Raw genomic sequence first — 25,149 nt, 5'->3', positions numbered from 1 at the left:
TTTTAGTTGTCTCAATGGTGGATGTTTTATCTTTTTGTATAAATTATTTCTGAGTAAATAAATATATAAAATGTAGAGACTTTATTAAATAAGTCATTAAATAATTAAGGTTATTTGTCAAACAGATTTATTGTAAACTTAAATCAGACAAAAGTAATTTTGATTATGTGTAAAACTAAATTGAGTTGGCCACAATTGTTTCTGTGGAATGCAAGTTAGTCCCTGCTGGGCTATTAAACTGTATGATTTGATATGGACAAGGCAATATTTTTTCTCTAACTAAATTCAATAGTTTTCATTTAAAACAGTTTTGAAATTGGTTTGTCCATATGATTTACTATAGGGTAAACATCATAAAATGAAATTTGTGGTACAGTTTAAAATAGCATCTCTGTTTTTCAAATGCTGAAGAACACCTTCAATGTCAGTACTAAATGTCAGCTTCAAACACTAGTCTTTAATTGCTTGAATACCTTAACTCACCGTTTGTCAGAGTGGCAAGAGCAATATGGACATGCTAGGGCAAAGTTAGTTGTCACTGACTTAGGTAAAATGCCAAGTCCAGATGTTGCCCTCTGCAGTTGCTATGTAATTCTAATTGACTCCCTGGGGAATCTCAGTTTGAGCTTCTGAGGCCCAAATTCAGCTTTGGAGTTGTGAGTGAGAAACTGATGACAGAGGTTGGCTCAATGTGCTTGCGTATGTGGAAGTGTTGAGAATAGGTTATATAAAGGCCAACACTTATTACTTCTAAGGCCCAGTGGAACTTATACCTTGGTTATCAGTTTTTACCTTTAGCACACTTAAGTATATATTTTGAAGTATGAAAACACCTGCAATTTATTAACTAGCAGGCAATTATTCTTTCAGAAACAAAATATAGAAGGCTAATAAAAATATATGTATATTTGTATGTACACATTCAAAAGCATAAATATGTGTTTGTATTATTAACATATGCATACAAGTATCTTTAAAAATATACAAAATATATTTAAGTGTCATAGGGGCTAAGAAAAACTTCACTTCAGCCCTTTTAGGTTCACTAAAAAAATCAATTCATAAAAGTAACAAGAGAGAAGGTATACAAATTTATTAATGTGCATGGGGAGAACCACAGAGTGATTACTTCAAATATCCCAATGAAACCCAGATACATACATAACTTTTTTTTTTCATAGGGGAAGAGAGAGATGGGAAATATAGTTAATTCTGTTGAGGGGCAAATAAATTCTATGGAGAATTAAATGGATCAGGGAACAGAGAATAACTTGTAAATGATTCTCCTTGGAAACTGAATAAGTCTGAGATAGATATTATCTTTTGAGACGGTCTCTTTAGATGTGGTTACATTCTTCAGTCTTCTTTTCTGCAATATATAATGAGCTAACAGAAAGGCAAAGAAAAAATAATTATTCTTCTTGGTTGGTCTACATGATCTTTATGGAGATAGAGGGAAAATCTCTTCCATTGTCTGTTGATCTTTAAGGGCCTTTAATTCCAAATGTCCATGATACTAGAAAGCCATATTTTGAGGTAAAATAGTTTGGCTTCCTTCAGTATCTATAAGCATATATCATAGAATATCGGCATATTTTCTGGAAGTTCACAGTGCTGTGCCAAATAGATGATGTTTCTTTTGAATACTAAGTGTTTTCTTTTTGTTCTTGTACATATCTTGAAACATATTCTCTGTTAAGAAATTAGTCTACATTCAAATCCTTTATCTTACTTTAATTAAATTCTTAGCTTAAGGGAAACCTATTCTTAAATTTCTTTTATTCTTATTTCAATAGACCTAGGGGATACAAGTAACTTTTTAATACAAGGATGGGCTACATAGTGATGAAGTCAAGGCTTTTGGTTTACCTGCCATCCAAATAGTACACATTGTACCCAATGGGTAATTTTTATCCCTCCCCACTTCTAAGTCTCTAAAGTCTAGTATATCATTCTGTATGACCTTGTATATCCATCGTTTAGCACCCACTTATAAGTGACTACATGTGGTATTTGTTTTTCTATTCCTGAGATATTTCCCTTAGGATAATGACTTCCAGTTCCATCCAAGTTGCTGTGAAAGACATTATTTCATTCTTTTTTATGGTTGAGTAGTGTTCCATGGTGTGTGTGTGTGTGTGTGTGTATATATATATAGTAATGCAATAAACATTAGTGCATGTGTCTTATCGATATAATGACTTTTCCTATGGGTAGATACCCAGTTGTGGGATTGCCGGATCAAATGGTAGGTTTACTTTTAGTTCTTTGAGGAATCTCTGCACTGTTTTCCATATAGGTTTTATTGATTTACATTTCCACCGACAGTGCATGAGATTTCCCTTTTCGCTACATATACACCAACATCTATTGTTTTTTGACTTTTTAATAATGACCATTCTGACAGGGATACGGTGGTATCTCACTGTAGTTTTAATTTGCATTTTGCAGTTCTCTGATGATAAGTGATTTTGAGCATTTTTTCATATGTTTGTTGGCCATTAGTTTATCTTCTTTTGAAAAACATCTGTTCATATCTTTTGCCACTTTTTAATGAGATTATTAGTTTATTTCTTGCTGATTTGTTTGAGTTTCTCATATATTCTGGATATCATTCCTTTGTCAGACATATAGTCTGTGAATATTTTCTCCCACTCTGTAGTTTGTGTATTTACTCTGTTGGTTATTTCTTTTGCTGTACAGAAACTTTTTAGATGTGAAGTAAGTCTCATTTGTCTATTTTTATTTCTTTAATATTTGTTTTTGGGGTCCTAGTCATAAACTTTTAGCCTAGGCCAATGTCTAGAAGAGTTTTTCTGAAGGTTCTTCAAGAATTTTATGGTATCAGGTCTTACATTTAAGTATTTAATCCATCTTGAGTTAATTTTTGTCTATGGTAAAAGATAGGAATCCAGTTTTATTCTTCTGCATGTGGCTCTCCAATTTTCCCAGCATCATTTATTGAATAGCATGTACTTTCCCCAATGTATGTTTTTGTATGCCTTGTTCAAGATCAGTTGGTTTTAGGTATATGGTTTTATTTCTGGGCTCTCTACTCTGTTCTATATGTTTACTTTTATACCTGTATCATGCACTTCTGATTACCATAGTGTTATAGTATAATTTGAAGTTGGGAAATGTGATGCCTCCAGATTTGTACTTTCTGTTCTTTTTTTCCTTAGGATTGCCTTTGTTATTCAGGCTTTTTAAAAAGTTCCATATGACATTTAGAATTTCTTTTACAATTATGTGAAAAATGATGTTGGTATTTTTATGGGAATTACATTGAATCTATAAATCACTTTGGGTGGAATTAACATCATGAAAATATTAATTCTTCTAATCCATGAGAATGGATGTTTTTCCATTTGTTTATGTCATAAATGATTTCTTTTATCAGTGTTTGTAGTTCTCTTTGCAGAGATCCTAGTATGTTTCTAGGTGTTTAATTATTTTTTTTGCACCTATTGTAAATGGCATTGAGTTCTTGATTTATTTTCAGCTTGGCTATTATTAATGTATGCTCTGTATACAGAATTGTTTCTCTTATATCCATCTGTTTTAGTCACATATATTGATTAGAATTTTAATCCTTAGAAGTTATAAATCAACATTTTGTAGACAACACCATTTTATAATTTTTAGAAAGATATGTTTCCTCAATTTTTATGTTTATTAACAAATTTAGACATATTTAGTATTTTAATACCAGATAAAACAAGATGTCAAAGTATATAAACTAATAGTTATGTTTAATGTTTCAGTAATTTAACTTACTTAGAAATGACTTGCACATTTTATAATTACTTATTACTTAACCTAACACAACATGACATTAGTATTTTAAATTACTGAAAAGATTTTTGAAACTATGACAAGTTTATTTATAAATGTTTATACCATTTAAATTTACCTAATTTATTCATTCTTAACAATTATATTTGAAATGCTCATGGAAAACAAAGTTAGCCATTTAAATTATTTTTGAAAAAGCAAAACCAAACTAACATTTTATCATCCAACTTTGTTCTAACCAAGGCCTCTGAGACACTGAACATAGGCTTTGCCCTGTCCTATTGCTAGTAGCCCAGATGCTGTGTACATACATATGTTCCCAAGCTTTATCATGGCTACCTGTACAGATCCAAGAATCTAGAGTCTTAAAATTAAAGAAATAAACTCATAGCAAGATGTGTGCAATGCTTCAGGGGAGTCCAGCAGCCAGTACTAACAGTTTTAGCTCACAGAAAAATCAGTCAAGTATCAAAATATGACAGAAGCAAAAGGAGTTAAAAGTTAAACTTTTTTTTTTTTTTACTTTTATGATCAGTGTGTATTGAGTAATTAAGCAATTTACTGTTACCATGTATTCTGTTCTTAGGTTGCATTTGTAGTTTTATGATCTCAAAGCATCTATCAAAGACAGCACAAAACTGTCTGATCAGAAATCCCAGGCAAAAAGGTGTGTAGACAGTTCTGAAGTTATTTCTATTTTTATTTTACCAACAATTTTAAAACTAGCTTAATTTTCCAAAGATTAACTCAGATCACATGAACTAAAAAGTATTTGAGTTTGTTTTTATCTTATTTTATTCTATGTATTATTTTCTCTGAGAAAGAGCTCAGGGCCTATTTTCTATTATCAGAGATTAAGAGTCTCCAGAAATTTGATGGAAACTTGTAGACTAAATTTTAGGTCTGAATGTTTCCAAAACTCATCTGAGTGTACAAAAATAGTAATTTTGTGTTAACATTGGACTTTTTGCATTTTTTCTAATTTGTTCTTGAGGCTTTTCTTTGGAAAGTGGCTATAAACTGTAGCCTGACAGGTTTATCAAGATAGTCATTCTCTAGGAAAGCCCTGATGAGGGAATGGTACATTAGGTTTAGGTGTATCAGTTAAATTAGACACAGAGAAAGATAAAAAAAAAAAAAAATGGTTGCCCAGACAACATAAAATTACAGGAATTTATTATAGGATTTTATAAGAAAACATACAGATGAGCCTAACAGAAAATTCAGAAATTTATTCAAAATAGCTAGCTGAATGCCAGAAAGTCATATCTTGGAGACAAATCCAGTTAGATGAGTGGTCTTTTAATTTAGTTTTTGTTTCTTAACTGGATTACTGAGTTTAGGGTAGAGCCTATTAATGAACAGGGCTGACAAAGCATTGGTAGCTTCTAGGTAGTAATACTTAATACATATAAGAGGTTGGCACAGCTGGAAGGTGAATCACTAGATCTCCAGAAATCAAGTATTCTGTTTTTATGTTGAATCCCAGGTATCCCAGAGCCAAGGCAAAAGCCCCAGAGAAAAACAACAGGGGCTGGACCATGTAATGCTCTCACCGTGCACCTTACTGAAAGAATATCACCTCTGAGGCTGGGGGGCGAGGCGGGGGCTGCTGGCGCTATCTAACACCAATCAGCCCACTTATTGACTAGCTCATTTCCCATGGGAGCCCTACTCTTGCTGGTGAGCCCTCCAACAGCCACCAAGTGCTAAACCTTGATGTCCATCATCAAATTGTGGCGTTGGCAATGAGAACTACTTGACTAATTTAGCCAGAGATTTTTCTTACACCAAATTGACATTTACTATCATTTTATTTTTGACTGTGTCAGAAATCTGAGGCTTTTCTTGCCTGAAGACACAAAGAGACATAAAGGAAAAAAAGCCAGAGTTCAACCACTTAATAACCAATCATTGCAACTGTTGTCAGTTGCCTAACAATTACAGCTCTTCCCAGTGACTCATTAGTTATAAACCCAAAGGTCAAATGTCCTTTCACAGAATAAAGTAACCCTTAATACTTTCCAAAGCCAAAGATAGAGGGGATCTCAATGTAAAAGAACAGAGCTTTAGACTTGAAAGGAATCCATCCATGATTCTTCCATAACCAAGACAGGGAGCCCCAAAAGGGAGCGGTCAGTGGACACCATTTTCTATGTTCCTCAAGGGGTGACAGGTTTGCTAGAAGTCTCCTTTCGATCCCTTCATGTGGTAGACAGAACTCTGATGGTTCCATGGAAGAAGCAGGATTCAACAGAGAGAACAAAGGTCTTTTAAAAAAATTATGACCTGAATATCAGCTTTTAATTAAGCCAACTTTTAATGATAGAACTCTTTAAAAAAATTCTTTCAAATCTCTCATCATATTTCAGAAAGTATTCTTGGCTGCTTTTTTCATTTAAAAAAATTAAAAGTAGATTTAGGAGTACAAGTTGAATTTTATTACATTATATATTGTATAATGGTAAAGTCTGGGCTTTTAGTGTACCCATTGCTCAAATAGTGTACATTGTACCCAATATATAATTTTTATCCCTCACACCCTCCCCACTTGTGAGTCACTAATGTGCATTTTACCACTCTGTGTGTCCTTGTGTTAGAGTAGGTAGTCAGTTAGGTATGAGCAAGAGAAGAGGGAATGAAAAAGTTAATCAACCAGCTCAAACAAACAGACCTGAACAGAAGAAAAGAGTCATTAATTTCCCAGCATTGCACAGGTACAAAGTGACCTTTCTCCCATTATATCTCAATTATAATAAGTTAACATTGTGATTTTGACCTCCTTTGTGGGAAAAACAGGGAAACTATGAGTAAGAACAGAATAAACACTGACCACCCAGCCTTCTTTGACTTCAACAAATAAAAACAGTAACCAGTCAGGGTTCAGTACAGTTGCTCTTTTTAAGCCTGCCCACTCCCTTTCTTGGGGATCTACTTTTGCTTATGCACAAGCCTTTCCTAAGCCTGTCTGCTTTCACTCAATACACTTGCCACTATTATTCATTTGTGTGTTATCCTGAAATTCCTTTCTACAATATTAGCAAGAACTTTTGGACCAGTGACACTTGTGTAGCCATACTTTAGCTCTCACTTATAAGTGAGAACATACAGTATTTATTTTTCTGTTCTGAGTTAATTCACTTGGAACAATGGCTTCCAGTTTCATCCAAGTTGCTGTAAAAGACATTATTTCATTCTTTCTTATCCCTAAGTAATAATCCATAGTATATACATGGCCTATTTTCTTTACCCACTAATCAGTTAATAGGCACTTAAGTTGATTCCATATCTTTGCAATTGTGAATTGTGCCGTGATAAACATATGAGTGCAGATGTCTTTTTGATATAATGATTTATTTTACTTAGAGTAGATACCCAGTAGTGGTATTGCGAAATTGAATGGTAGATCTACTTTTAGTTTTTTGAGAAATCTCCATAGTAATTTCCATAGCAGTTGTACTAATTTACATTCCCACCAACAGTGTACAAGTGTTCCTTTTTCACTGCACCCGTGCCAACCTCTATTGTTTTTTGACTTTTTAATAATAGCAATTCTAATTGAAGTAAGATGGTAATGTATTGGTTTTAATTTGCATTTCTCTGATAATTAGTGATGTTGAGCATTTTTTCATATGCTTCTTGGCCATTTGTATATCTTCTTTTAAAAAATGCCTGTTCATATTATTTGTGAACTTTTTAATGAGGTTGTTTGTTTTATTCCTGATGAGTTGTTTGAGTTCCTTGTAGATTTTTGTTATTAGTCCATTGTCAGATACATAGTTTGTGAATATTTTCTCCCATTCTATAGGTTCTCTATTTACTCCTCTGATTATTTCTTCTGCTATGTAGACAATTTTTAGTTCAAACAAGTCTCATTTGTCTACTTTTGTTTTGGAGGTCTTAGTCATAAATTCTTTGTTTAGACCAATGTCCAGAAGAGTTTTTCCTAAGGTTTTTTCTAGGATTTTTATGGTTTCAGGTTTTGCTTTTAAATCTTTAATCCATGTTGGTTAATTTTTGTGTATGGTGAGAGATAAGGACTCAGATAGCATATGGCTACCCAACTTCCCAAATATCATTTATAGAACAGTGCGTCGTGTCCTTTCTCCAGTATATATTTTGGTCTGCTTTGTAAAAGATCAGTTGGTTTTTGACATATGACTTTAATTCTGGGTTCGCTGTTCTGTTCCATTGATCTATGTATCTACTTTTATGCCATTCCCTTGCCGTTTCGGTCACTATAGCCTTGCAGTATAATCTGAAGTCAGGTAATATGATGCCTCCAGTTTTGTTCTTTTGCTTTTTTACACAGAAAAGTAGGATGGGGAAGGATCAGTCAGTAATATTTTGCTTAGGATTGCTTTGGCTATTCAGGCTCTTTTTTGCTTCCATATGAATTGTAGAATTGTTTTTCTCTAATTCTGTGAAAAATGACATTGATATTTTTGATGGGAATTGCATTGCACCTGTAGATTGTTCTGGGCAATATGGTCATTTTAGCAATATTGATTCTTCTGATCCATGAACATGGAATATTGTTCCATTTGTATTTGTCATCCACAATTTCTTGCATCAGTGATTTGTAGTTCTCTTTCTAGAGATCTTTCACCTCCTTGATTAAATTTATTCATAAGTATTTTAGACATATTTTGCAGCTATAATGGGATTGGGCTCTTGATTTAGTTCTCAACTTGGTCATTGTTGGTATATAGATATCCTATTGATTTTATAAATTGAGACTTTGCTGAATTCATTTATTAAATCTAGGAGTCTTTTGGAGTAGTCCTAAAGGTTTTCTAGGTATAACATCATATCATCAACAAGCTGAGATAATTTGGCTTCTTCTTTTACAATTTGGATGCCCTTTATTTTTTGTCTTGCCTGATTGCTCTGGCTAAGACTTCCAGTACTATGTTGCATAACAGTTGCAAAGTTGGCATCCTTGCTTTGTTCCAGTTTTTAGGGAGAATGCTTTAAACCTTTCCCCATTTCCCCATATGGGGTTTCTCATATATGGCTTTTATTATTTTGAGGTATATTCATTGTATGCAGAGATTTTGAATGGTTTTTCATGAAGTGGTGCTAGATTTTATTGAAAGATTTTCTGTGTCTACTAAGATGATCACATGGTTTTTGTTTTTAATACTGTTTATGTGGTGAATCACATTTATTGACATGTGTGTTTATTAACCATCCTTGCATCCCTGGGATGAAACACACTTGATTATGGTGAATTATCCTTTTGATGTGCTATTGGATTTAGTTTGCTGGTATTTTTTTGAGGATTTTTTATTATATGTTCATAATAAATATTGATCTGTAGTTTTCTTTTTTCATTGCATTCTTTCTTGGCTTTGGTAACTGGGAGACACTGGCTTTATAAAATGACTTACAGAGGATTTCCTCCTTCTCAATATTTTGGAACAGTTTAGTAAGATTGCCACCAGTTATTTTTTTGTACTTCTGGTAGAATTCAGCTGTAAATCCATCTGGTCTTGAGCTTTTGTTTGTTGGGAAATTTTCTTAATTACAGTTTCAATCTTGCTACTTGTTATTGGTCTGTTCAGGAGTTCAGTTTCTTCCTCCTTTAATCTCAGGGGGTTGTATGTTTTCAGGAATTCATTGATTTCCTCTAGGTTTCCTAGCTTGCATTAGTATAGTTGTTCATAATAGTCTCTGAAGATCTTCTGTATTTCTGTGGTTATCAGTTGTAATGTCTCCTTTTTCATTTTTGTTTGTGTTCATTTGGATCTTCTCTCTTCTTTTCTTGGTTAGTCTAGCTAGTGGTTTATCAACTTTGTTTATCTTTTCAAAGAACCAACTTTTCATTTTATTGATCCTTTGTATTTATTTTAAGGGTGGGTCTCTGTTTTATTTGTTTCTGCTATGATCTTTATTATTTGTTTTCTTCAGGCATTCCTTCAGGTGTAATCTTAACTTGTTAATTTGTGATCTTTTTAAATTTTTGATGTAGGTGTTTAATTCTATAAACATCCTTCTTGGCACTAATAAAAAGTGTATGATCTAATGCTAATAGACTGAGTGGGGAAATTCAACAAGGCCTGGCTGTTTAGATTTTTCTCTTTTTTTGGCCTCTCTGTGCAGCAGTTCTTCCTTTTAGGTATGGGGTAGAATTTCTCAGGAATGAGGGACTTAATTTCTATATGGCTAGCCATTACACAGAAAAGTAGGGTGGGGAAGGGCCAGTCAGAATAATATTTTTGAGTTTTATAGCTGGCTGTGTGGAAAATGCTTTTCATTTCTATGACCCACCTTGGGGAAGAGGGATTCTAGTTTCTATGTCTTGCCTCTGAGGAGAATAAGGGGTGAGAGACAGAACAGCAAGAGAAGGTCAGAGAGATACTTTGCATATGAGGCTGCTTCTTAGGCTATTACTTTGGGGCGTCATTTTCTGAGCCTCAACACAATGAATATGATCAAGTGGCCCACTTTCACTGTTGCAATCAAGAGTTCACTGATGGTTGATGAATCACCTACAAGGATGAAAAATGAAGTGTTAGACTTAATCATTTTACTGTCAGAGATCTATGTATCAATTGTCGGTGAAAAACATCCTCAAGAGAAGAAGCTGGCTATTACTTAATTAGCATTGGAATATTACAGGCACATATTTTCATTTCATAACCATATTTCAAATGAATTATGAAACTAAACAGAAGTCAAAGATGTAATACATGCTGTAGATGCTGAAAAATTAAGATAGGTATAGCCATATATAACAGACCAGCAAAGCAATCACCATACTTAACTAAACTAGTCACTAGCTTCTTATAAATTTGAAAAAAAAAAAAAATCCTTGAGGACAGAGAGACTCAGAACATGGATTTATCAGTGAAAAATATTATACTCAAATTAGATACTATAACTATACTAAAAGAATGTGACACTGAGCTCAGAATTTTTGTGAGGTGATGATAAACTGGTAGAAACAACTGTACCAATTTCAACTAAAAATGTCAAGTACTGGGGCGGGGCGGGGGGGGGGGCGGCATTTGTGGCAGAATTGTTTACTGCCAGGATGGAAAACTGGAACTAAAGAAGACATTTTGGTTCCTGTTCAGTATCATTAAACCCTTAGGTCATACCTCTTATCAGCAAAAAGACAAAAGCAAACACAAACAAACAAAAACACCTAAAAAACTGATATTGTTTCTATAAAATGGTATTTGATATAATTTGTATTTTTCATTAATTAGTTTTTGCTTTTCAAAATTTTAACATTAAAGTCATGTTTTTATTTTGGCTTTTAACTTATTAATAGAATTATTAATGTTAATACCATCATATTACTTTTTTAATAACAAAAGAGATTAGCAAAAATTCTACCCTGGCATACAATTGCTTTCATTTTTCCATCTGAATCAATGCTCTTACAAACAGGGATAAAGGGCAACTAGATAGTTATAGATATAATCATAAACCCACAAATATAGATACATAATCAGACATATAAAAGTACATCTATGTATGTATAATAATAGTATAAAAAGGATCTACAACAACTTCAAATTATTCATTCTCTATATTGAACTTCTTTTTCTAAAACACCTCATAGTTTCTTCAACAACCTTTCCTAGCCTTCTTCACTTTTCACCTTGGGATTAATTCTCTTACGAAAAGCCTTCCCTTTGGTTCTGATTCTCAGTCCACGTCTCTGTGGGCCTAACCTTTCTTTTCACCACTTCTGACTCACCCTGTTCTACGGAATCAAGGGTTGGGCTCATCTCTGTCATTCTCAACTTTGGGTATATTTTGAATCTTTTGAGATAGTTTCAAATATGTGTGGCCTCCACTCCAGAACTTTTGCATCAGCATTTCTGAGATGGATGCCAGGTATAGGGACTATTTAAAAATTCCCCGTTTCATTCTAAAGCACTGCTAGGGTAAAAAAATCATTGCTCAGGAGAAGATTTTTGCAGTCTTGCCACTATGAACACCTGGTGCTGCATGATTCTTGTGGGAGGTTGTCCTTTCCGTGCATTGCAGGATGTTTAACAGCATCCTTTGTCACCCCCACTTGAGCACTGCTGCTCTACAGCTAGAACAGTCAGATGAAATGGATTTTTAAAATGAAACTAGAGTTCTAAAGGAGAGCAACTGGGGCAACTAAGTGACTCAGTCAGGGGCTAATATCTCTCAGGATGTGTTATTAGTCGTGGCTTAGATGGAATAGACTGTGGACAAGAAACCTGACCCTGGTCACTTGTATGGGGCAACTATTAGGGAAGCTGGCCCAGCTTCGGGTGCTTGAAGGAGAAATATTCAATGTGTATAAAGTCAGATAATTGTAGAGAAGCTAGTGTTGGATGCTCCACATGTGGCAACAGATGTGGCATTACAGGGAAATGGTGTACAACAATGGTGGTTCCCAGGACAGGAGACACTTACATGCCTTACTGAGTAGGCCCAGTGTTAAGTTACAGCACAGGAAAGCAGAAATCACCACAATGAATTGTGTACCAGTTAGGGACTGTATTAACTGTGTTATGGATTAAAAAAAAAAATGTAGAGGTATAAACAGTTCTGGGGTGATTTTCCTCACATAACAAAGAATCTGCCATAGACAGACCAGAACTGGTGCAACTGTTGAAGGTTTCACAAGGATTCAGAATCTTTCTCCCTCATCCTAACATTTGGCTCTTATCCTTACGATTGCAAGCTGTCTGCTATATTTCTAGGCATTGCATTAACATTTTGGAAGGGAGGAAAGGAACACAGCTTAAGAGCAAAGGGCCAAGAACAAAAAGCCAAAGGACTTTCTCTTAGAAAGAAAAAGTGAAAGATCTTAGGCCTTCCCTGAAGATATCCAATTACATCTTCCTGAGCAGAATTTTGCTAATAGGTACCCTGGCATCAAGGGAGGATGGGAGATAGAATATTTTAGCTGTAGTCTTGCAACTTCAAAAAAAATTAGCGTGGAAAAAAGGCAAAAAGAGGAAGACATGTTAGGCCACTAGCCGGGTCTACAACAAAGGATTTGGAATCTGATTTTGTAATCTAGAAAACAGCAAATCAGAAGAATTCAGAAAAAAAGCCCAGGCAGTAGATGTGAGAAATAAAGAAAGAAATTACCCTTCAATGAAGCCAAATACCTGTGTCACTCAGGAGAGTTTTATTTTCTGCTAGGTAGTTGGCCAATTTCGTGGAACAATCAACCCCAAACCTATAAATTGACATAAGTAACTACTTTACAGAAATGACAATTGGTTAATCTGACTAGAATGGGGAATGGCAGAGTAATGTCTAAGTAAAATCTGACTTGTACGCAACATTATGTAATTTGCTATATATTATATTAATACATTTTATCAAAGCATGAACACAATTGACACAATGTTAAGATTTCATAGAATTTTGAGATTCCAGGCCTCTTGGAGTTAATTTTATTCCTTAAATTGCGCTCATATTTGCTTTCTAATGTCTTAGTTTAAAAGCATTAAGCATTTTAAAAATACCACTTGATATAATTGGCATTAAGATTCTTTTTTTCTACTTGCATTTTATCTTTTGCCAGCCATATCTTTGCTGTATAGGCCTTAGTAAGTGTGTTTTTTTTTATGTCTGTGCTCATAAACTACAAGAACAAAAGAGTTAGATCTTAGTTAGTGACTAATGGGTTATCTCATTTTATGGGGAAGATTTTTATATATATATATATATATATATTTCACAGTTGTCCAATCAATGACATACTTACTTGTTTATATGCATTTCTGTTTAGTCTTTTACAGTTATAATACTGAGGATATTATGTCTATTGATCCAGAATTCTCTCAATATTTCAAATTGTAATTCATGTTTGAAAAGAGAGTATATAAATTATAGTAATAGATTCAGAGGAGGCTTCAATTACATTTTTTCATGAAGAGTGTGATTTTTCTTTGTATAATATATATTTTGTTGGTGTTCACTGCAAAGACATTATTTTCCAGGCCCTTATAAACAGTGATTATAATTATTTCTATAAAAAGTTGTGATCATTAGTCATAATGTAAGGATTGGTATGGCAGGGGGGACTTATTTTCACCTTGAAATTATAATAGATAAAAAAAGTACACTGTAGTGGAATATTTCACTGGAAAAGAAGGGCATTTTGTTTAATTTGTTTTAATAAATTAATATTTGTTAACCTTCTAGGGAATTAAGTGGCTTATTGTAATGCTCAAGGGTCCATTTAATAGTTCTGGAGCTAGATCTTTAGCAAAATAGGGAGTTCATCTAAATGTTAAATTTGAAGTGTTTATTGGTGACAATTAATTTTTTATTTCTTACACATAACTCATATATGGTGAATAAAATGGTCTTTGGACAAAAGTCACAAATCCTACAGAATAATTTTGTACTTGACTTTACCCACATTGCAAACATCCCCCCCCAAAAATCACTATACTGAGGAATTTATGCCAACTTTTGGGTAATCCTTGTGAAAAATCACTGATGCTTCCTCTTACAAGAGACTAGATGAGAGGGTTCTTATATACAATTTTTGATACTCAGACTTCTAAAATTGTCATGACTCCAAAAGTATATTAAGTAAGAAGTGACTAAAATATGTCATTTATATTCTTGTTCTGACAGATGAATACTAAAAAATATATTATATAAATTAGAATATTAAAAGAAAGACTTGTGGGAAATGTGAATGACATTTACCATAGGTTCTGATGCCTAACTTCTGGATATTCTTACCAGGGTGTACATCAACACATGTCCGAAAACATTCAGTTTCTTCTAACATATTTCAGTCTTTCACCTCCATCCTTTTAAAAATGAAACCTCAATTCCTGTAGTCATGTAGGTCTCAAATCGTAGAATCACCTTGGTTTATCTAACACATTAAAAATGTCAAATCCACTAATGTGTTTGCCATTCTCATGCTGCCATCATTATTTATTCTTCCATTATGTCTTCCTATGTTATTGTAGCCTTCAGATCTTGCTCCAGATTGTTTCTCCTCCATCTAACTTGACTTTCTCTGACCTCCACATACAGTTGGATAGATATTCTCAAAGTTCATGACATGACATGAACTTCAAGTTCATAAATGAAATTCAAGGACTATGACATTACCTTTTCTGCATTCAGTGGCTCTATTATGTATAGCTGTGTTCTTTCAAAAAATAATTTTTTGTTCATGTATCCTTTAAAAGAATATTTAAAAGAATTTATATATTCTCAAAAATTATAAATTGATAAGATTTGTTCTCATAAGTTTAGATTTTTGATGCATAGTAAGCATAGCCATTTTCAAATAAAACGATTATATCATTCTTTCAACTGTAGCTAAAATAATCCAACATACAAATTTGATATGCCTCATCATTCATTAGGCCAGCTTTTCTATAACAGTGAGACATTTTAATATAATTTCTTCTTGAAATAATTAGAGAAATACAAATGCATACTGTCATATATTTTTATACTTGAAAGTTCTTTATTAATCACTATTGTATATATATCTTTTTAATAAAAATATATGTAAATTGAAAATATTTTTTCTTCTGTGCTCATAAAACTCTAAGTATTAAAACATTTCTCCAGGATTGAGTTAGCATCATAATTATTAGTAGCACAAAATATATAAAAACAACACAAATATATAAAGAATTATAATAGTTACTGAATATACAATATATACATTTTATTGGAGATGTAAATCTTAATGATATCAATAGGCCTCCTCCCCAATTATTGATTATTTATATATGGATAGAAAATGCTTACTTCTTGAATGAGTCAAGGTGATGCATACATTCTACCTTATTTTTATATTTTTATTTTTAATGGTATTTATACTTAAGTTCTTCTTCACCTAAATAAGTAGGTGGAAATAGAAGCAGTTTAGTTATATAAATATTATGCAATCCTTCAAACTCCTTCAAATCATATGCCAAAATTTTAGGTTTATGAATCTTGAATGAAAATGTTGGGTCAGCAATCTGAAATGTCAGTTCTGGGTGTGCTATTGTCCAAAGAATGAGCATACACACTGAAAGCAAGGTAAGCACAAAACAAGGTTTATTGAGTAGAGAAAGACAGAATTAGAGCGCAAGAGGAAGATATAGGTTTACAGAGCAAGAACAAGCTGTATTCGCCACAGAAAACAAATGGATCCCTTGCTGTAACAAAAAGGTTTTGATCATGGTCTGGGGTCTTGTTTTATAGTGTTTAGATTGGGCCCTCCTCATGGTTCAGATGTCACCATGAAACCACTTTGATAGACAGTTGGGAGTTACATAACCTGAGTCTTCCTGCACATGCAAATCTCCCAGGAGCTTCTCTGAAAGCCAATTGGGATGTGAACCGCAATGTAGATTTAAGCTAATGACATAATAATTAGCTTTAGGTTGTCCCGGTCACATTCCCCATTGTGCAGTGCCGGACCCCATTGTACCTGCACTGCTTGGCCTGTGGGCTAGAGAATGCTCTACATTCTTTCGCAATTGGTGTGCTAAGTTCTGATTGGCAGATTCATAGGGTGTTCTATCCTCCTTGAGAAGTAGCAATTGCTCAGCGCGTTTGGCTTCCTCTCTAGGAGGGGATGGAGGTCTCTGGCTGTCTACCTAAAAAAAAAAAAACACACTCTAAAAACTTGACATTTCTAATCGTCTCTATTTTTCTGCTGTTGATGATGTGGATATCTGACTTTTGAATTCTCTTATGTCATCTCTAAACCACAGATATCCAATCTATGTTGTTCAACCAATGCTGAGTTGTACTGTATTTGAGACTTTAAGCTAGAATAAGTTAGCACCATAATAACTTAAACACATGAACAGAAAATATTGTACCTTAAAAATCAGCCTCTCTAAAGCTCAGTTTCCTTTTCCTTTCATATGTTTGTTGCGAGGATTAAATATGCTAGTGAATATTTGGTACTTAGCTTAGTGTATAGTTTCAATGCATATTAGCTACTGTTGCTATTAAGCCAATGGGTCCGAAGTATCTGCCCACCACTACCATAGTAGTCTTAAATAATTAAAAAAATGATTCTAGGGAATTTGCCTTATTTTTGAAATACAGGAAAATAAAGTTTTATTTGGTCTTCACATTCCTTTCATTTATTTATTTGACTTTTTAAATTTTGTTAAAAAACACATAATATAAACTTATAAAAAATTTACCCTGTTAATTTTTAAGTGTATGTTTGATGATGTTAACTATAGTCACCTTGTTGTATGTTACATCTCTAGAACTTTTGCATCTTGCAAAACTGAAGTTCTATACTCATCAAACAAGACCATCCCATTTTTCCCTCCCTGTAGCTTCTGGCAAACACCAATCTACTTTCTGTTTCTATGAGTTTGACTACTCTAGATATCTCATATAAGTGGAATCATACAATATTTGACATTTTGTGATTGGCTTCTATCAATAACATTCCTCAAGTTTCACCCTTGTAGCATGTAACAAACTTTTAAATCTTTTTACCAACAAAATCCAAAATGTCTACATTTTATCAAATGATCCATATTTACTAACACTTGTATAACTATGTTCTATGTCAGTGATGTCTAATAGAAATATAATGTAAACCGCATGTGTGATTTTAAATTTTCTAATAGATATATTTACAAAGTAAAAAGAAACAGGTAAAATTCATTTTGATGGTATACTTGATTTAAACTAATATATGCAAAATATTATAATTTCAACATTTACAAGCAATGTAAATGAGATAATTTTTATTCATACTAAATCTTTAAAATCTGTCTTATATTTTATATTTATACTATATCTGAATTTGGACTTGTGCATAGCCATATGTAGCTAGTGGCTTACTCTTTTTAGATGATGCAGCTCTAAATGCTTAGATTCCATGGCTTCAAGGCATCAGAAAACTACTATATTGCTCAATAAAGGGGAAACCAAAATATAAATTGATTATTTTCCTTTTGCTTTCGCATTTAGGGATATTAATAAAAGTCAAACATCTCCTTTGATAGATAAGTTATCAATTTAGTTTCCACGCATTTAAATTACATGTCAAAAAATAATATATTAATGGAAAATATTACTTTTTTACTAATATAATATTTTATGAAATAGTTTTACCAGCATTTCCTCATGCATCTCAGTATCCATGTCTTCTCTAGACCCCACTAGTCACTTTCTGGAACATGTCAGATATACTACAATCTGAGTTGATGGAGATACAACACCTTCATACATTCATCAACCTAAAATAATTGAAAGGATCAGAATCCAATTTTAAAGAGTTTATTTGAGACCAAAGCTGAAAATGGCCATTCAATAAAACACAGTATAAATGAATGGAATAAGTTCTCTGAAGTTAAAAGTTGAGGTCTTGCTTTTTATTAGTAGAAAGCAAAGAAATTTAGAAGTATTATAACATTTCCTATAGAATGCTGGTTTATGAGTTGTAACAATTTAGTTAGTTATAATTTCTTTTCTTCTCTGTACAGCTTATTTTCATTTCCTTTCCTATTTAAGAGTATATTTAACATTCCACCTTAAGACTATGTGACAGTCATGACGTCTTTGTGTGAGAGAGGAAAGTGAGAAGTTAATCTGTAATGAAGTTCAACAGTGAAGGAGGAAGGAGTCTTTTCTGGCACCCTTTAGTCAATTATAACACTTTTACCAAACAATGTAGGGACAAAGAAGGCTAATCTATAACCAGAGATACAAAATTTACAAAGATACTTGTCATAATCACATTCCTTTAAAGCTCAAAATAATTTAAAGTTCCAACAACTTAGATTTTGAATTGCCTATTTTCACACTCTCACTATAATTTTATCTCAGTTCACAAAAATATAATCCCATAACCTTAGGGTAGTAATTCTCATGTATGTGTGGTTTTTGCCCCCAGGAGACATTTGGTAATGTCTGGAGACATTTTGGTCATCATAAATATTAATCTGGAACTAAATATTAATTAACACTATATGTGTCATTCTAAATCAGTAGCACCACTACATTTTTCTGACTTTCAGATATATGCCTCCATGTCCTCTTTGCTATATATCTAGTATTTAATAGAATTGGCAAACAGATTATTCTCCATTATTAAAATGCATACATTTACAGGAATATAATAGAGTATGCATAATTACTCATGTATACATTTGTATCTGGAAATATGAAAATATTTGTGTTTCTAGATATTTGTTTATTTCCCCCAACAAAATTTTCTTTTTAAAATGTACTTTGAAAGGTCTAAAGCAGTACTGAGAAGTTGAATACCATTGCTTTGATATAGAAGGCTAAATCCTACTCTGACCCCAGGAAGGAGAGTGTACAATATTCCAGAACACGGTGAAAATGTTTCACTGAGGGACCACATCAGCCTCTGTGTTTTAAGAGACAGCCAGATCAGAGCCAGAGTGAATTGTCTGAAACAAAGTTGTCAGGTTTCAGTCTGAAATGTTGGTTCTTGGTTTGCTCATGGCCGAAGAATGACCAGACACACCAAAGTAAGGCAAGCATGGAAATGAGGTTTATTGAAGAGAAAAAGATAGGATTATAGGGCAAGAGCAAGATATAGGTTTACAGAGCATGATACATACACCACAGATGATGACCAGATCCATTATTGCAGCAAAGGGAGAGCAAAAGGAAGGGAATAAAAAGGGCCTGGTTTATGATCTACATCTTGTTTTATAGTAAATTGAGACTTCCCTAGTGGCTCAGAAGTCACCATGGAATCACTTTGATTGGACAGTTGGGAGTCACATGATATGAGTCTTAGCTATGCATGCACATTATTGTAGGTCAATTTCTGGACTCTATGCTGCTTGGCCCATGTGCTAGAAAGTCCTCTGCATTCTTTTGCATCTGGCATGCTAAGTTATGATTGGCAGATTCATAAGATATTTCCTCCTCCCCCAGGTATGAAGAGGATTAGGGTGAGGCAGGACTAAGACGGAGGGTCACAGCACCCACTTTCATCCCTAGGAGACATGGAATCCCTTGCTATCTAGCTAACAAGTTACTAAGACTAAGAAAAAGGAATGAATGGCAAACAAGGGGGCAGATATTTAGTTCAACATTGATATCTGTGGTAATAGTAATGATAATAATGTGAGATGCCATAAAAATAGTTGCAATACTCTTGTATTATACCATTGCTAGCATGAATCAGAAAACAATTTATTTTAAAGTGTCTGTCAGGAAAGCAAATCTCTAAGAATATAAGAATACATATCAATGTGGAAAATAAACAGAAGACAGTCAAAGCAGTGTTTCAACACTCTGGTGATCCTATTTCTTTCAAGAATGCTTCACAGATTTCACTTGTGAGAAGAGCAAGACTAGCTGACATGAACCTGAAGCTGTCACCTGATGAGTTATGGGAATCTTGCCTCAAGGCTAAGATGGTACAACACACTATACACAATAGATACACACATTAGGAAACAAAAGAGGCACTTAAGCAGCTCATAGCACCTCTGCAAGTCAGGCTTGCTTGTGCAGTCTCTCATGACTATTTATAAAGACCTATGAAAATAATGTCTCAAGGATATTATGTCGCAATTACAATAGGCTGCCTCTTGTTTTTTGCCTTAGTAGAGCAGGCCACTTTTGGCACCATATAAATACGATAAATAATAAGTATTCACATTTCTCTGTGAGTGTGTGTGCGCACACATGCACATGTGTGTGTACAAGAGAATGAAATGGGAGACACAAGGGTAAATTTTGTGATTAATGGATCTATTAAAATGTAGATATATCATCTTCTTTGATTTCTTTGGAACTATTTTTTATTTGCAAGACTGTATTGCTTGTAGACCACCAAATTTTCATGTTTTATTAATAAATATTTCAAATTTTAAAGAATGGTTATAATTTTGCTAGCTCACCTTATCTGTGGCTTTCAAATTCCATTCCACCTAGCTGTAGGGTTCCTACACTGAGTTATAACCGGCCATAAGCTTTCTAAACTGTTCTTCATGGTGTCATTGTCCTGTCACAAATATCTCATTTGATTTTTTACAGACACCTATAAAGTGCTAGTAGCACTAAAGGCAAGAAGCCCACACCCACTGAGAAGTACAGCCAGAACTCAAACCTCAAATCAAGTATCTGTCTTCTCTGTGCTTGTCCTGATGAGATAAATTCTGCTGAAAAAAAAATCACACAATGGGTCAACTGGAAATTTATTGTCAATAATGTCAACCAGGCCCTCTTCAAAGCACACAATACTGTAGTAATTCTCTATTTAGCTTTCTTTCCATCTCTTCACAAAGCATATTGAAAATTTTCTGCAAAGTTTTCCAACTTCTGACCTATTTCTGCTTCTCAAGGTCATTTGTATAGCCTAGGCAGTCAAGGCCACATTGCTGGGGTAGGGAAACAATTCTCAGTGTAGTTGAAGCCAGTTAGAGGAGGGGAGGGATGGATTATGAAATAGAAACATACTTATGAATCTACCACACGAAGAGTTTGCATTCTAGAAAATTTTTAAATTACAATGGCTGAAACAGGTTTACTTTCTTGCTTAATCTTTTGTTTAAAAAAACAACTGTAACATTTTACTTTGCAAGAATTATACTTAATTGGAGAAGGTATAATTTATCATATTACATTCATTGTCCACCTAATTAATCAATGAAATAAAATAGGGTATAAAAGAAAACTTCTTTCTATTGATTGCTGATGGGATTAAGTCCACTGGGACTTAGGGATGCTATATCTGAAGCTGTGAGAGGATAGGAAGTGAAGGAATTGCCTGAGCAGAAGCCTGAAATAAATGCAGATGTTAACTGCCTAGCTGGGGGACATATATCAGTGATCTGGGAGCACAGCAAAGCATGCTCCAACTTCAGAACCTAACAGGTGTCATGCATGAAAAACCGCGAGCGGCCTGACATGAAAACTTCTCACGGCTGTAGAGGTAGATTGCAACATGTCAGCCCTGGAGAAAGAATCTCAAGGTTTCTATAGTGTTTGAAGACTGGGCCAAGTTCCTTCTCTCTTTTTCTCTCAACAATGTCTTGGCTAATGTAAAACCAGTCTCCCAGTGGAAAGCATGTAGTTTCCTTGTTCCTTGATCAAATGGGTTGCAGCTACTCAAGTTGAAGATTGATATCCATGTACATATCCCCCATTGAGCGTGGGCTAAAATCAGCTTACCTTGGTCAAAAGGGTTGTCCCTACTGAAGAATTATGTGATTTTCACTTCTAGAAAGGACAAAGAAATAAGCCAGGATATCTTGTGATTTGGGGGGAACCCTGAAACCTTTGATCATTGTATCCCGTGATATTTTACATGAGATCATTGTATTTTGCAACATGACAAAGAGAATAAAAAGCAAGTGCTGGGTTCTCACCTTGGCACCAGAGTGCTGGTGGTCCCCTGACCTTCACACTTTCTTAAATATTATTTCTGTGTCTGTATCTTTGTTTCTCTCATCTCTTGCAACACAGTCTGCCTATCTTTATTGGGGATGTCGCAAACTCCTGATAGTTGCTTTTATGAAGAATAAATGCATGCATTTTTCCTATAACATGCATGTAAATTCACTGTAACCTTTGGCTCTTTAAGTCAGAATATTATATTATAGCTTTTCCCTGAGGAAAAGCATTTCGATACCCTATGACAGTGATCGCATTTTAAAAAGTAGAAGAGCTGGACTTGTTTAAAATAATGATGATACCTAAAAATGTTATAATTACTTGGTAATCTCATATACAAGAGAGCATCCAAAAATGACAGTTCAATGTCTAAAAATGTGATTTTCTTATCATTGCTATTAGTTTGGAAAGTAAGTCATTTAGATACTTTCATTAAACATAAAAAGTATTTTTTTCAGTAATAGATTATTACTTAACTAAAAATATTTACTCTTTGCCAAAACATTAGTGATAATCTGAAATGCAAAATAAAAATATAATCATGATTATTTTTTCTCAAGGATAAACTTTTCATTTGAATTTTAAGTATATATTTACATATGCAAATACATATTTTGAGAATATATTTGTATATTAGATATAAATATATATGTTCAAGAAAAAGTATAAAATTATGAAATTAAGTAATATTTCAGGACAAAACCCACCAATTCTTCAATTTACTAAGAAGTAAGCAGTTCAAATACTTGCTTAGAGTAAATTTATATCTAATTTATATTCAATGTCATATAAAAATGAATCTACTTTAAAAATACTTCTTTTATAGTCAATATAAATGCTAAATCTCAGCATAATCAAGAGAAATCTACTAATGTTTCTTGTTTGAAAGTTCTATTCAATAAATTTTTTGCTATAGATTGGGTTGCCTATCAACCCAATCTGCTGTGCAGATCAACATCTCACAACATGAAAATATTTTCTATTTTATTTTATTTTGTAATTGACAAGTAATCATTATATATATTTAGGGAGTGCCCAGTATGCTTTAATACATGTAGTACATAGTAATCAGATCAGTGTAATTAGCATACCCATTAGCTCAAACATGTATTCTTTTTGTGTGTTGAGAACATTCAATATCCTCCTCCTAGCTGTTTGAAACTATATATTATTAACTATAGTCATCCTACAAGGCCATAGAACACTAGAATTTATTTCTCCTATTTAGCTGTAATTTTGTGTCTTTAAAAAAATCTCTCCCTAACTCCCACTTTCTCCTACCCTTTGCAGCCTCTGGTATCCAATGTTCTACATTTTACTTTTACGAGATCAACTTTTTTAACTTTCCAAATATGAGTGAGAACATATAGTGTTTAACTTGCTGTTCCTATCTTATTTAATTTAACATAATTTCCTCCAGTTCCATCCATGTTACCAAAAAGGGCAGTACATTCTTGTTTTATGGCTGAATAGTGTACCATTGGGTGTATATACCACAGTTACTGTATCCATTCATCTGTTGCTGAACACAAAGATTGATACCTTATATTGGCTATTATGAATGGTGTCACAATAAACATGGGAGTGTGGTTGTCTCCTCTATATACTGATTTCTTTTCCTTTGGATAAATGACCAGTAATGGGAATGCTGGATCCTATGTTAGTTCTAATTGTAGGTCTTTAAGGAAGGTCCATACTCTTCACCACAGTGGCTGTACCACAGTGTATAATAGTTCCTTTTCTTCACATCCTCACCAACATTTGTATTTTTTGTCTTTTTTATAATAGCCATACTAAATGGGGTAAAAACGATCTCTCATTGTGGTTTTCACTTACATTTCCCTAATGATTAATGATGCTGAGCATTTTTCATATACTTGTTGCCTATTCATATGTCTTCTTTTGAGAAATATCTATTCAGATCATTTGCTCATTTTTAATTGGATTTTTTGGTTGTTGTTAAGATGTTTGAGTTCCTTATATGTTAATTGTGTCAGATGAATAGTTTACAAATATTTTCTTCCATTCTGTAAGTTGTTTTCTCACTCTGATAATTGTTTCCTTTGCTGTGCAGAAGCTTTTTAGTTGAATATAATTCTACTTGTTGATTATCGCTTTTGTTGCCTGTGTTTTTGAGGTCTTATTTATAAAATCTTTTTCCAGACCAATGTCCTAGAGATTTTTCCCTATGTTTAGTTTCAGGTCTTACATTTAGGTCTTTGATCAATTTTGAATTTATTATTGTATAGGGTGAAATGTGGAGGTCTAGTTTCATCCTTCTGCAAATGGATATCTAGATTTCCTAGCACCATTAATTAAAGTTTGTTATTTTCCCAATAAATGTTTTTGACGTCTGTATCAAAGATCAGTTGGCTGTAGTTATGTGGATTAATTTCTGGATTCTCTATTCTGTTCTATTTATTTATGTGTCTGTGTTTATGCCAGTGCCATACTGTTTTGGTTATTATAGCTTTGTAGTACATTTTGAAGTCTGGTACTATAATGCCTCCAACTTTGCTTTTTTTTGCTCAAAATGGCTTTGGTTATTCAGGGTCTTTTGTGGTTCCATAAAAATTTAAATTTTACTTTATTTCAGTGAAGAATGTCATTTTTTATAGAGATTGCATTGACTATGTATATTGCTTTGGGTGGTCATTTTAACAGTATTACTTCTTCTGGTCATGGGCATGAGATGTCTTTCCATTTGTTTGTATACTCTTCAATTTCTTTGATCAATGTTTTGTAGTTTTCCTTTTAGCAGTATTTCACCTTATTGATTAAATTTATTCCTAGATATTTTATTTTTAGTAGATATTGTAAATGGAATTGTCTTCATTTCTTTTTCAGCTAATTCATTATTTGTATATAGAAATGTAACTGATTTTTGTATGTTTATTTGGTGATATCCTTCAACTTTTCTGAATTTGGTTATCAGTTCTAAGGGTTTTCTGGTGTAATCTTTAGGTTTTTCTATATATAAGATGATGTCATCTCCAAAGAGGAACAATT

General features: G+C 33.4%; 1 pseudogene; it reads right to left on the bottom strand.

Annotated features, from left to right (window-relative positions):
• LOC105855907 (small ribosomal subunit protein uS17m-like) overlaps positions 1 to 17,901 on the bottom strand; it is a 55,350-nt pseudogene extending 37,449 nt beyond the window's left edge.
• Positions 17,902 to 25,149: the final 7,248 nt, after the last annotated feature.

This window comes from Microcebus murinus, chromosome 1 (genome assembly GCF_040939455.1).
Source record: "Microcebus murinus isolate Inina chromosome 1, M.murinus_Inina_mat1.0, whole genome shotgun sequence".
NCBI classification, from domain to species: domain Eukaryota; kingdom Metazoa; phylum Chordata; class Mammalia; order Primates; family Cheirogaleidae; genus Microcebus; species Microcebus murinus.
This window is presented reverse-complemented; position numbering and strand designations above follow the sequence as displayed.